This window comes from Salvia splendens, chromosome 2, assembly GCF_004379255.2.
Source record: "Salvia splendens isolate huo1 chromosome 2, SspV2, whole genome shotgun sequence".
Lineage (NCBI taxonomy): Eukaryota > Viridiplantae > Streptophyta > Magnoliopsida > Lamiales > Lamiaceae > Salvia > Salvia splendens.
The window spans coordinates 23946409-23953303 of NC_056033.1; the positions used below are offsets into that span (position 1 = coordinate 23946409).

Below are 6895 nucleotides of genomic sequence, written 5' to 3' on the forward strand. Positions count from 1 at the left end.
GGGAGAATTTTCAAAATTTGCTGATTTAATTAGCAAGGAAAAATAGCAATATTTACTTGGAGAGAAATATATTCACAACTTAGGAAATAAAATAATGGATATTTCATAAATAAGGGAACAAAATAATTTAAATCTCCAAGTAGGAAGATAAGGGAGGGGGCCGAAAATTCCATGGGGAATGCTCAAGGAAATAATTTAAATCATCAATTAAATAGAATAGGATTGAAATTTGGTAATTTATTTATAGGAAAAGACTCCCATAAAATAGGTAACAATTAAATAAATTTCCGCAAGGAAATTAAACACAAGGGGGCGTGCGACACAAGGTAATATTCACATCCTAATTAATTTGACTTAGGTATTAATTTGGTATTTCATTGAATAAATGGAGTTCCACAAAATAGGAAACAAATATATTCTTCCTTTACAAAATAGAGGGGGGGCGAAAATTGGCTTTCTTAATTTAATTAGGGTGGGGAAATAAAAGGTGGCAAGATTTAATTAGATTTAAAATAGATCAAGGGAACCAACAAGGTACCAATTAAATCGAAGAAACTAATTCATCCTCCTAATTAAAATCGGAGATTTTCGAAACTCACAAAAATAATAGGCTAGAGTTTGAATTTCATGTAGTACAAACTAGGGATAATTTGATTTGGATTTAACTTGGATGAATATCCCAAAACAATTAATTAAATCCAAGAAAGAATAAATTTCTAATAATTGGAGGGGCCGACAATAGCCACTTTATTTGGCTAGAACAAGATGCATGATCTTATTTAAATTGATTTTCCCCACATTAAAATATAAATAGCATTTCATTCCAATTTCCCCATGACGGTTTATTCCACATACTCAAACTCAGTCACGTAGCAACAACATAAATTTCATAAATGAAATTTCCAAATCGACATATTAAATAAAAGTCACAAAAATTTTGGGGTGTTACATTAGTAGTATTGTGGGTTAAGGATTATTGAAAGCCCGAGTCTCTCAGGTTGCACAAACAACGACTAGTCAGCATTCTCTTGATCCAGAGCCTGTCTGTCTTGATCAAGTGTGTGAAACCCCTTTGTTTAATTTTGTGCGCCAACTTGAGTACGCTCGTGTCTACTATATAAATATAAAAAGAAGCTTTCACATTTCCTTATATACAGTTTTTATTTCTTACATTACTCTCTTTCAACTCTAATTATTTATTATTCTCACTGCGTTCCAGAAAAGTATGAACTATTTCGTTATTAGTCCTTCCCTAAAAAGTATCAACTTTCAAATTTTTGGAATAGTTCAACAATATATTACCCTTACATATAATTTTTTTACGACTTATTCCATTACACTACACTACTAATGGTGTGGAGTCCACTTTGCACTAACACTATTTGCACTACCCTTTATCTTTCTCTTTACCAATTATACATTAAAACTCGTGCCGAATCAAATGTTCATACTTGTCAGGGACAGAGGGAGTATCATTTTTCCAAAACAGATAAACAGAAAACGCGTCAAATAGCTTGTGACTAGGGATGTCAATCGGGCCGGCCCACCGGATTTCGGGTCAACCCTAATCGGGTTGCGGATCAATCGGGTGCGAGTTAACCAGGTTGTATTTTTCGGGTTATAAAAGTTCAACCCTAACTCTAAAATCTCGGGTTTCGGGATAGCCCGATGGGTTAATCGGGTAGCATGCATAAATAATGATGAAAATTAGCTATATTTATAAAAATGTAAAACGTTTAATTATGATAAATTTGAGATATATGCTTAAATTCAAACATAAACATACGACCAAATAGGTCATATACTATTGAGTTTTGTGCAAAATAAAACATAAACATATTTCAAGAAATTTTAAGGCATGTTTTAGAAATTTAAATATTTTTTTAGTGAATTTGTTTCTAATTTATTTATCTATTATTATACTATTAATAAAAATTAATATATAGTTTATAGGGATGTGATCAATTGCTAACTAATTAGCAATCTAAAATTAAGACCAATTTTTAACCATTAGATTTGGAGATCTAGTAGTTGATATAATGCCAAGTAAATTATATTTAAAATTTAAATAATTATTAAATAAAATTAAAGGGTATTAATGTCAATTCTCTCTTATTAAAATTATCCTAAAACTTTAAATTTACGTAACTCTCGATTTAAATTATTTTTTGGCAAAAAATGTATCAAACTAAAAGTAATTTTATAAGGATTCTAACGAGATCTCAATTGCATATGTTCCGACAATGTTTGGGTGATGAAATTTGATGAGTTTTATTTCAGTTTTCATATATGTTGATAAGGAGATTTTTTATCAACAAATACATCAAAAAATCTCAATAGAATGCATGTAAACTCTCAACAAAACTGTGTTGATATGTTCGTGTACTTGTGTTGATATTTGTAATACACTATGTTGATATATAAAAAAACACGAAATTTATGATATGATAACAGAATGACAATCTTACCCTTTTGTTGAGACTTGTCTACTATTTATTGAAATTCGTAAGATTTAATCTTATCCACTCATTTTAAAATCTAAGGGTGGAGATTTGGTCTTGATTTTGGATTATGATGCTATAAGTAATATAAGAGGACCCATAATCTATATATTTAATGTAAAATTGAAAGTTATTTTTTTAGATATCTATATTATAAAATAATCAATGAAGTGTCGAATTTTGAGTCAAATAAACAGAACAATAGAAATTTTATTGGTTTTCGGGTCTAGCCCTAACAGTTTGCTGGTTGATCGGGTAGGGGCTAATCGGGTTGTAATTTTATCGGCTAGAAATTTTCAACCCTAATCCTATAAATTTGGCAGGTTATTCGAGTCAGCCAGCGGGTTGGCTGCATTGATAGCTGTACTTGTGACAGAGGGAGTACAATTTATTTTTACCATGATAATTGGCATTAAGCAAAATTTCAATATGATTCAATATTTCTAGTTGATTGATTTAAATTTGGTAAGGGGAGTTTTGGTTTGGCTGTAGGTCTGATTCTCTAACACAACCGAACTTGAAGTAGTCTCGCTATTTCCAAAGTTAACATATTTTTCCTTGGGTTACATGATTCACAACAGATTTCACAAATGGAGATATGATACATAAATTGTTCAACTGCAACATAGCTATACACTCAAACTTTACATAAATAAAAAACATAGCCGCTTTTGAAATATAAATAGAGATACAATTCAGTAGCAATTGTTGCTACATCATCAAAGAATCTCGAAACTTATGAATCCGAAGCAGAAGCAGCTTTTGATAATTAGGTTGATGAGGAAGTGAAATTTCTGATTCTGATCCTCTCATTCGAGACCGAGAGGATGATTTAGTCGAAGCTTGAGGACTAACTAGTCCTCCTCCACCGAGACATTCTGCTCAACAACGCTTTTAAACGCGGTTTCATCTTCCAAATCAAGCAATGCAAGACTGATGAAGGACTGGATATCTGTTGCAGATTCCTCATCGTTCACATAATCGATATGTGAGGCCTCCTGTCTCGCCCATTCAATAACGTCCAAGTCCCCTTGAAGGAGTTTGAGAACCTGTTTAAGTTCATAAATTAATTAATCTCATCACAAGTTTTAACACTAGCCGCGAGTTAATAATAATGCTTACGAGGCTAATAGCAGGACGAGATTGTCTGATACAAAGGGTTGCAGCTAAAACCACACTCTCAAATTGATTGCGGTCGTAAGCATCCGCCAAACTGGGATCTTGCAGTTCTGAGATTTTCCCTTCCTTCAGAATGTGTTTTGCCTGTTCATTTTGTAACAGATACTTTTAACACCAAAGTCTTAAATCAAAGGTAATGAAGAAAAAACGAGACCTATTCATACGCCCTTGGAAAACTGAGATACACAAAATTAGTTCGTGTTGAAAGTAGATACTCACCCACACAACTAAGCTTTCGTGGTAGTCCATTATCGATAGCCTTTTTACCCGACAAGAGCTCAAGTAGTACGACACCAAATGCATAGACATCAATCTTTTCATTTAGTTCCCCGTGCATGAAACACTCTGGAGCTAAGTAGCTGCGTTAAAAAGCGTGTTATGTGCTAATTTGGCAACGAGTGGATGTCACATTGAGACTATATAACTTACCCAAATGTTCCAACAACATCAGAGGTATCCATATCATGAGAACACCTCGATTTCCATGTGGCAAGCCCAAAATCCGATAGCTGTAAGGGGAATGAGCATTGTCGCGATGAAAAGAGCACAGAAAATAAATTGCAGAACTGGGAACAACGATAAATTGCATGGTACCTGCGCCACAAAATCATCTGAAAGAAGGATATTCGAAGATTTTACATCTCTATGGATGATTGGCTCAGCTGCATTATGCAATGCATCCAACGCCTCAGCAACTCCCAAAGCAATCTTATATCTCTTCCCCCAACTAAATTGATCTCCAGACACGGGACAACCTAATCCAAAGCACGTATTGAGTACCATATGTGTTAACAGCAACGATAGTAATTCCAAAATATAAACATGTAAATACCATGGAGATTCTCTTCTAAGCATCCTCTGGATAGAAGATTATACACCAAAAGTAGTTGGTCCTCATTATAACAGAAGCCAACTAAAGAGATTATATTTTTGTGGCGGAAAGACGTAAGGATTTCGATTTCTGAAACAAAATGTTCCAGTACATAGCTTCAGAATTTTAACAGCTATTTCCCTGCTTCCTGGTAGACAGCCTTTATAGACCTGGCTGCTTCCCCCTTTTCCAATCAAATATTCTGAAAATATAGTCTGGTCTAGTTTATAAAACCTCCAATAGTGAAAATGAATTATTACAACAAAGAACAGTTCAGAGGACAAACCGGGTATGAAATTATTCGTTGCTAATGAGAGTTCTTGATAGCTAAACAACTGACATTTGTTTGAGTATGTCTCTTGAAGATTTACAAGTTCGTCTGAGAAAATCTTGTCGGATGCACTGAACTGCTTCTGATCAGGATATATAGCTGCAACAGATTGCCAGCTTGGCAGTTTCGATAGCCAATGCATCACTGATGATTTTTTAGAAGATGCATATTCAAAACCTCTGCTTCCATGCAGAAACGTCCTGCGAAGTAACATCCACCCTGATCTTCGGGCAACCATTTCTTGAGTTTTACAAGGTACTAGAGCCATCGAGATTCTCCCACTCCCACTACTAGATAAAGATGAGACTCTCTGGGGCGGTAGGCTCAAAGGGCTATCGGAAAAAGTCTTCCTTTTATGTATCTTGATTCACTTTGGAACATAATCTTACCATTGTCAACACAGATAACTGAAATATTATTTTGGAGAGTCTTGGCACATGACTTGGCAAGAGAGGTTTTGGATCGAAGTGTGGTGTTGGCTTTCGAAGTACCAAGTACTAAACTCGTTGCACCACAAGATGCTGCTTCCCTGGACAATATTTTCCGAACTGGAGATCCTCTACAGACCTTGAGGTTTAGATCCATCTAACATCATCGGTGTACATTATTAGCAGGCAGATTTGTCTCTTAAACAAAGAACTAAGCCTCATGATTTGAACTAAAAATTACAGGATAAGCTAAAAACGTAAACTCGACATAAAGATGAAAATATAGACGTTCCGGAAATCAACAACGGAACTAAATTTCTTGCATAAATTCCCAACAAAACATAACAGATACACGAAGAAAGACAAATACCACAAGCCACTCTAAATAATACTCGTTCAGTTCCACAGTAGTGGAGTCATTTTGTCATTTTGGCACGTTCCATTATAGTGGAGTCATTTTGGCATTTTGGCACGTTGCATTATAGTGGAGTCATTTCATTTTGGCATTTTGGCACGTTGGCATTTCATTCCATTATTCTCTCCCTTACTTTATTCTCTCTTCATCTCTCTGCCTTTTTTATTTCTATTTTATTCTTCATTTACTTAACTCACTTAACACAATTTTTCGTGCTGAAAATAACGCCTCCACTATTATGGAACGGGGGTAGTAGTCTAAGAATGCGTAGCAAATCCTTTATCACAACCAATTAACTGAAAAACAATAGAAAGGGGTGATAACTATGAGAATATGAAACACACCTGTTTTAAGTTACAGAAACCTTCAAATGCAGCCAGCAGTGAGTCGAAAGTCTTCACCAGTGACAGCTCGTTTTATCTTCTCAAAATTAAAAGCAGATAGGAAATAAGGCATGATTAAAAAAGCAATAAAACTGCATTTACAAGAGAGAATTAAAAAAATACAATGGCGCAAACAAACTCAATTCCCAAATTAGGTGCATAATCTGACGAGGTGTAGCTAAATTCTACTCCAAAGTAGACTGGAACTAAATCGAAGGCTCACCAGAGTGGGGGTGGATGATGCAGAGAGCAATGACGCGATCGCCGGAGTTGGCGACTTTCACCAGCGCCCACGTCAGCAGCTCTTTACTACGGCAGTCTGGCTTCACTCCGACAACCACCACCGCACACATCGCAGTACGGAAGGATTGCGTTCAGTTCTTCTCTCTCTCTCTCTAAAAAGTAGGAAGATAGTAGTAATATATTCCGCCTTGTGTCGGAGTATGGGAAGCGGAAGACGAAATAGACTTCATGAAATCATTATACTACTCTTATAAAAGACAAAAATCAAGACATTTTAATCTTACTACCTTGTTTTTTTTAATTTATCCCATAAAAGATTTTAAATTTTCTTTTTTTTTAAAAAAAAATACTCTCACACATTAATACAAGTATTAGTACTTCCTCAGTCCCCCTTTAATTGCCCACTTTAGTTCCGGCACGAATTTTAAGAAATGTAAAGGAAAATGGATTGAAAAGTTAAGTGAAATATGAGTCTCACTTTAATATATTAGTTTTATAATAAAGTGAAAGTGGACAATTAATGAGAGACGTATTAAAATGATAA

General features: G+C 34.8%; 1 pseudogene; it reads right to left on the minus strand.

The window, feature by feature from the left end:
- Nucleotides 1-3018: 3018 nt before the first annotated feature.
- On the minus strand, nucleotides 3019-6667 carry LOC121769600 (annotated as a pseudogene).
- Between the last annotated feature and the right edge of the window lie 228 nt (nucleotides 6668-6895).